Source organism: Amblyomma mixtum, chromosome 2 (assembly GCF_055824585.1).
Source record: "Amblyomma mixtum isolate Tamu chromosome 2, ASM5582458v1, whole genome shotgun sequence".
NCBI classification, from domain to species: domain Eukaryota; kingdom Metazoa; phylum Arthropoda; class Arachnida; order Ixodida; family Ixodidae; genus Amblyomma; species Amblyomma mixtum.
This window is the reverse complement of record NC_143013.1, coordinates 54,061,360-54,067,512: the sequence shown is the minus strand read 5'-3', so window position 1 is coordinate 54,067,512 and position 6,153 is coordinate 54,061,360. Positions and strand designations below refer to the sequence as shown.

The 6,153-nt window shown below is 44.9% G+C and overlaps 1 pseudogene across 1 annotated transcript in view; it reads right to left on the bottom strand.

Annotated features, from left to right (window-relative positions):
• Nucleotides 1–1,431: 1,431 nt before the first annotated feature.
• The window catches only part of LOC149359393 (uncharacterized), a 39,675-nt pseudogene continuing 34,953 nt past the window's right edge, over nt 1,432–6,153 (bottom strand). The window contains exons 8-9 of the transcript XR_016288774.1: nt 5,784–5,837; nt 1,432–1,847 (exon numbers count right to left, since the gene is read on the bottom strand). The product of XR_016288774.1 is annotated as an uncharacterized LOC149359393 (transcript). The remainder of the gene's footprint in view (nt 1,848–5,783; nt 5,838–6,153) is intronic.

Genomic DNA, 6,153 nt, shown 5'->3' with positions numbered 1-6,153 from the left:
TGTCAGCGAAATGCTAGCAGGAGATTTCTATAATGCACAAGCCGCTGTAGCAGATTCAATTTATCATCCATGAACCCCGTTTCACGGTCCGGTGGTTTCAGAGACTGATCAGAGGCGGGCATCGGAGCGCGCCTGATAGTGATACATTATGCAGTGGGCTCCATCTGGATTATTCTCGGGCCGCAGCTTAGCACAGAGCCCGGAGGCGGACTTAAATACCCGAGCGGATCAAAAGAGTGTTTTTCAAAGGCTGTCCTCGCGCACACCACCTCGTTCAGCGCAGAGAAATTGAAATTTGTTATGCAGGAAACGAGAAACCAGGTTTCTCGCTTTCCAAGTATGTAATCTAATCTGCGCGATGAAAAGAAAGGCCAGTGCTCATCTGCACCGTCAAAATAAGACGCAGGGCTACGTGTTGAACGCATCACGTATTGATAAAAGGGGATCGAAACGCTGCTACATGTTAAGCAGGTCAGGGGGCACAGTTTAAGGCTCGAAGTACTCGCTAAATACTTATCTGCGAGAGAAGAAAGGCGGTAGGCGATGACTGTGAAGAGTGACATCGTGCCCTCCAATTCCCACTCCAGCCTCATCCATAAATCCAACCTGCGCTCTCGAACTCCACGGCGCCGACGCTACTAGAAAAACCTAACGTAGCTACATATGGAAAAACGCGCACAGCTGAAATGGAAAGCTGCTGCTTCGCTGATAAATCTTTTTTGCACGAATGTGTACCTGTAGTTCCAGTGACAGCGAGGCATGCATGCAATGCAACGAGTAACAATAGATTGCCAACAGTTGCGAGTCCAAGGCTGCATTCGCGGTAAATTTCCTTCTGAGGCGTCCTTTCAGTGATCCCAGTGGTAGTCAACGTCACAAGCCCTGAAAAGCTTTAGAAGTGAAGCTGAAGCTCCGGGATGTCTTTAGTCGGCAAGGAACAGTGAATAGCTGATCGACACATACGAACCAACGAAGTTATTTTTTTAAGGCGAAAGCCTTTAATGGCTCATACTGTCGCCCGTTAACAAAGCGTGTCACACGCGTTTAACTTGGGAACTAAAAAAGATAGAAGAAAACCAATGGTTGCTTCAGATAGCGGAGGAAAAAATGAACCTCGAAGCCAAGTTTGATGAATGTAGGTTAATTAGCTAATTAATTATAGGCAAAATGTCGACGGGAATGGTGTGACATCACATCCACCGGAAGTCGTCACGGCATAGTGACAAGTTTCACAGAATGGTCGGAAAAACGTATTTGTGTCAAATTAGATGGAGAAATGTGTAATTAAGCGTAATTAACACTAAAGATTCCCAAAAGATGTACAATTTGGGTATCGATACAGCCACAGGAACGGTGTGATGTCACATTCACCGGAAGTCGTCACGGCATAGTGTCCTCGGCTTTCGCCTCTCAACACTTTAGTTGCCAAAGTGTCCACGCAATTTTTTATTGCATGTTAAGTCCAAAATCAAAGTTGGCGAGGCCCAACTTTTCTGTTGAGGACCTCGTAGACGAATACACAAACAACACAACGCTCAAATATTCGGGCCTTTTTTGGAAAAAAAAAACATTTAAGGAGCCGTCAAGTGCCTTACCAACAAGCCTACGTTCATTCGTTGTTGGCCCAACCTGTGCGGCTTGCTTCGCTCATGGGCAACCTTACTCAGCAGATTATGTTCAAACAAAAAGATATATCCAAACGAGAAATAAAACTACACAAATAAGCGCAGCAATCCTTTAGCCCATCTCTTTCGGCGAAAGCAGCTTGTTCATTCCGGGAGCTGGTAGCTGTAGGGATACGCTTGTATCGTCCAGTAGAAGTCGATGTAGTCGTACAACACGTACATCTGCGAAATGAGATGGGGGAAAAAAAAGAGGTGAGAATACACCATGTACTGTCGGTAGCAAGAGTGGCGTACACCACCCGTGGCAGCTCCTCGTTTTCGGCGTTTTCTATAGCAGCGCAACGGATCAACTTGAGAGTGCAGGTACCAATGGTCACCGTTTCGGCTCTCTCTTTACTCAAAAGAGAGAGGAGTAAAAAGACCCACTCCTTTTACCGCTAGAGGACAGCGTACGTCCTTTTTACTTCCATACAGGCGCATTCGGTAGAATTCAGTTTTGCCAAAGCTCGCGGGGTGCACCCGATACTTATTTCCGACAGTACGTAGTCTACCCGTATAAAGAGTAAACTGTTCACTGCTCGAAATTATTATCCCCTTTCAAAACATTCTTGTACACGTGACCGTCGCTGCGACAAACGTGGCGACCACTCGCTATTAAGCTCAATAAATGAATAAAAAGACGAATTATGCGTAATTAAATGCGAATTTTAGTCGATAATCCTATCGTTGTTCCGAACGTGTCTTGTAAGCCTTTGAACATTAGGCCTCTTTCAGAAGAACGAGACCTTAGAACACCATTTGTCAAGCGCACTTTTCACTAATCCTCGAAGAACTGGTTCTTTCTCAAAGAAATGGATCATTACTTTCCCCTGAAAAGAAATTGTTTTTTTTTTTTCATGACTGAGGGTGTTGCTAAGCGGCCTTGTAAGCTCTTTCGATACCTTCAGCTAAGACGTCCGAGCGAAACGCATAATGCATAAATAGGACATGTTTTTTAATACGTCTTATTAACAAACAACAGCAATCAGATTCCATGCACAGTGCGCACATACTATAATATTTCCGAGAAAATATTCCACGCGAAGCTATGAGTGATTGAGTGCTGAACCGTCAAAGGCGCTAAGCGATAGTCGCAGTGGAAACTTCGTTACGCTGCTCAAGGCTGCAGTTGCAACTGCGTTTTGTTGCGAAAGCAACACTACGCGAGTCGCCGAGCCATTTCGCGGAGCTGACGAAAAGCCATACTGCGCATGCGCGAGGAGCAGTGACGTCACATGGCGCACAGCTGGCGCACCGCCGCCGTCGCTGCGCGGGTGACTCAGAGGTGCCGCCGCCGCGCTCGCCAGTTGCGCATGCGCAGTAGCGGCGCATTGCTAGCCTGCTGGGGCCGCCGCCGCTGCCGCGCGCTCTCCATCGTCTCTCTCTCTCTCCTCATTGCTTTCGCAATTCTCCAGGTTTAACCAGAGCTGAACCACTGCCATTTTTTTAACTAGCCAGTGAGCAAGCATCATTGTCACCTCAATCACTATGACATCACATCATTTGTTTATTTTTATTAACAACCTCAAAATCCCCGGAATGGAGAAATCACATGAGCAGGAAGGGTGTAATGACAGCAAAAGGACGCACAACTAATCACCTTGCGTAATGGGACTCACCTTTAAAAACAGTGCCATTGGAAGGAAAGGTAAATGGACCATGAATATAACTTAGCGTCTGATGACGTAGTGAGCTATTCGTGAGAACAGCCTTTTCTTGGGCTAGTTGTTATTCCATGGCGTATGTTTAAACAGCGCACACAGACGAGGACGGATAGCGAGGAAGACAAGCACGGCGCTGTATTTCAGTTGAGCTTTATTGGAAAAAGAAAAAGGAACATATATGAGCGTCTTACAGGTTTTGTTCTTTCCAATAAAGCTATGTTTAAAGTCAGCGCTGTGTGCATCTTTCTTACTGACCGTCCTCGTCTCTGTGCGCAGTTTGAACTTTTAGTGACGAGCTGGGTTTCGAGAAACAAACCTTTTAATCCGTGGTCCATTCACTTTTCCGGTCGATAATAAACGTATGGTTATAGAGCGCATATACGTCAACGTGCTACCGCTACCAACCCCTCCTTGATTTCAGTGCCAGCCGAATGAGATAGTTTGGGCAGGTAAAACACCCTCCTGCTATTCTTCGCGCTCTTCCATTCGCTAGTCTCCACATACATGGCGCCACAACACTACGAGTGAATGAACAGAGGCGCCCATACGGGGCCTTATTGAGAAGCGGCTGATATTGAGATAGAGCAAGCGTTGGTTTTACCGTTACCGCTGACGGCTAGTACCTGATACGCATGCGTGCTTCGATGCCACACACGCGTATGCAATCATTTTTGACGTCAGCGCATGCGGTGTTGAGACTGCGACGCCCTGCGACGTTCCGCTAATGAATGGTCACTTAGTGCATATGGAGTGCTCTCGATCATCATCCTCCTCCTAATTTATTTATTTATTTCATAATACTGCAGGCCACTGCCTGGCCCAAGCAGGAGTGAACTTACATTGTTACATAACAAAAAAGAATAAAATTATTCAATATTAGCAGCGCACGGATACCAAAAGAATAAAACCAAAAGAACAAACTTATACAATATTAGCAGCACACGGATACAAAACATACATATAAGCAACATTAGCAGGTAAGTAGACGATTTAACGCATCAGAAATATTTTGCCAGGAAAAAACTGATTCCGGTAACGAATTCCTATCTTGCACTGTTCTAGGGAAAAAACTGTATTTAAAACTGTTAGTTTTGGCGAAAAGGGGAGTAAGTGAATGTTCATGAACGTTCCGAGTCCTTCTCACTAGACGACGCTTAATGCACTCCGGAAGGTTCAGTTTATTTTTACCTGTTAAACTATTAAACAAGAATACCAATCTATTAATCTTTCGGCGGATTTCTAGTGTAGGAATGTTATTTGACATCATTAACTGCGACATCATTATCATCATCATCAGCCTAACGACGTAAAATGCAGGACAAAGGCCTCTCCCATATCCTTCACATCGACCCTGTGCTCTCAACAGAGCTTTTGAAAAAAGAAAAAAGAAAACAATGGTAGATCTTGCCAATGAACGAGAAAAAGCTTGTGTGCTCGAACAAAAAAAAAGAAAAGAAAACCTTCACAATCAAACGTGCTCAGACGGAGATTGTTACAGTAATGAACACGAGACATCGTATTGCGTAGGAATAAATTAGAATTTTTAATTATGCTAATATATGGCATTATTAACCAGGCAGAATAAAACTGTTCAAAAGGCACGCATTTCGTACCATGCACATTATTAAACTGGCCCTGAAGATCAGTTGAAGTTGTCTTGTTCGACATACAAATGAAATTATTGTGAGGCTTAAAAGAAAAATCAAAAACAATTTTGCATCAGCCTGTGCCACTAAGTATAGCAGGTTTAATCCAGTCATAAAATAAAAGAAATGGACCTGAACAAAAAAAATTGAGAAAAATAAAAAATGGAGGGGGGGGGGGGGGGGAAGAATATACCCTCGTTAGCGAAACCGCGGCCAAGCGGGCGTGCCCTGTCAGCAGGGGTTTATCGAAAAAAGCAACATTTACGACAGATAACTGCATGCGTTCTAAAGAGGCTACTTGCACTGAGAACTCAGATTTTATAAGCTAGAAAAGATTAAATACAGATGCCGCTACCAGCTGCTATTTCACGAGAAAACTGGTGCGTCGATACGTTTTTTTGCGCCCAGATCCAAGAAGCTAGGCTACACCACCATTTACCTCACAGCAGCGGATCACCGGTCTTTTCTTCCCAAGTTTAAATCCAGTAGCGGGAAAATTTTAAACGCCATTTTGTCACAATAAATGCGTATTTTGCTATCGCACAAACATCAACAAAAATCAGAAAGAGCCAAAGAACCCATTTTTACCGGGAACAAAATGTTGTCATCATGGTCCCTTTAAGCACTGCGGCTCACTGACAGCTGCTCTAAGCTGGACGCACACTTATTAAAAACTTATGTTGCAGCATGTTCATGTGCACTATGCTGCGTAATGGTCTCAATGTAAACGAGACCTCAAACATATCTCAGCGTGCGCTCGAAGTCACGTAGAACCGTCCAGCACGGACGGCGCACTACTGAAAACTCACCTTGGCCAAGGTCGCCACGACGGTGAGGCCTATCCGGGCGTAGAAGTACTCGACCTGAATCGACGATGAATGTGGTCAGTGCCGGCAGGGTACAGTTTATATTACTCTACGCGGAAAGATCCTACACTCAGAAACATTGTGTCTTTGATATATTTCAAGTTCTAGCCAGAAAAATGGTTCATTGGTCGCTGAACTGTGCGAAACCGACACCGCTTTCTACACAAAGCCGCTGCACGCACTCTACAGTAAAATGCAAACTGCACGCGTTGCACATGTTTTTAGAAAATGCACAATGGCACGCACGCTTCGCAGGCCCGCGCGTATCACGGCATTGCTGTGAGACAAGCCAGGGCGCCCAACCATTCTCTCG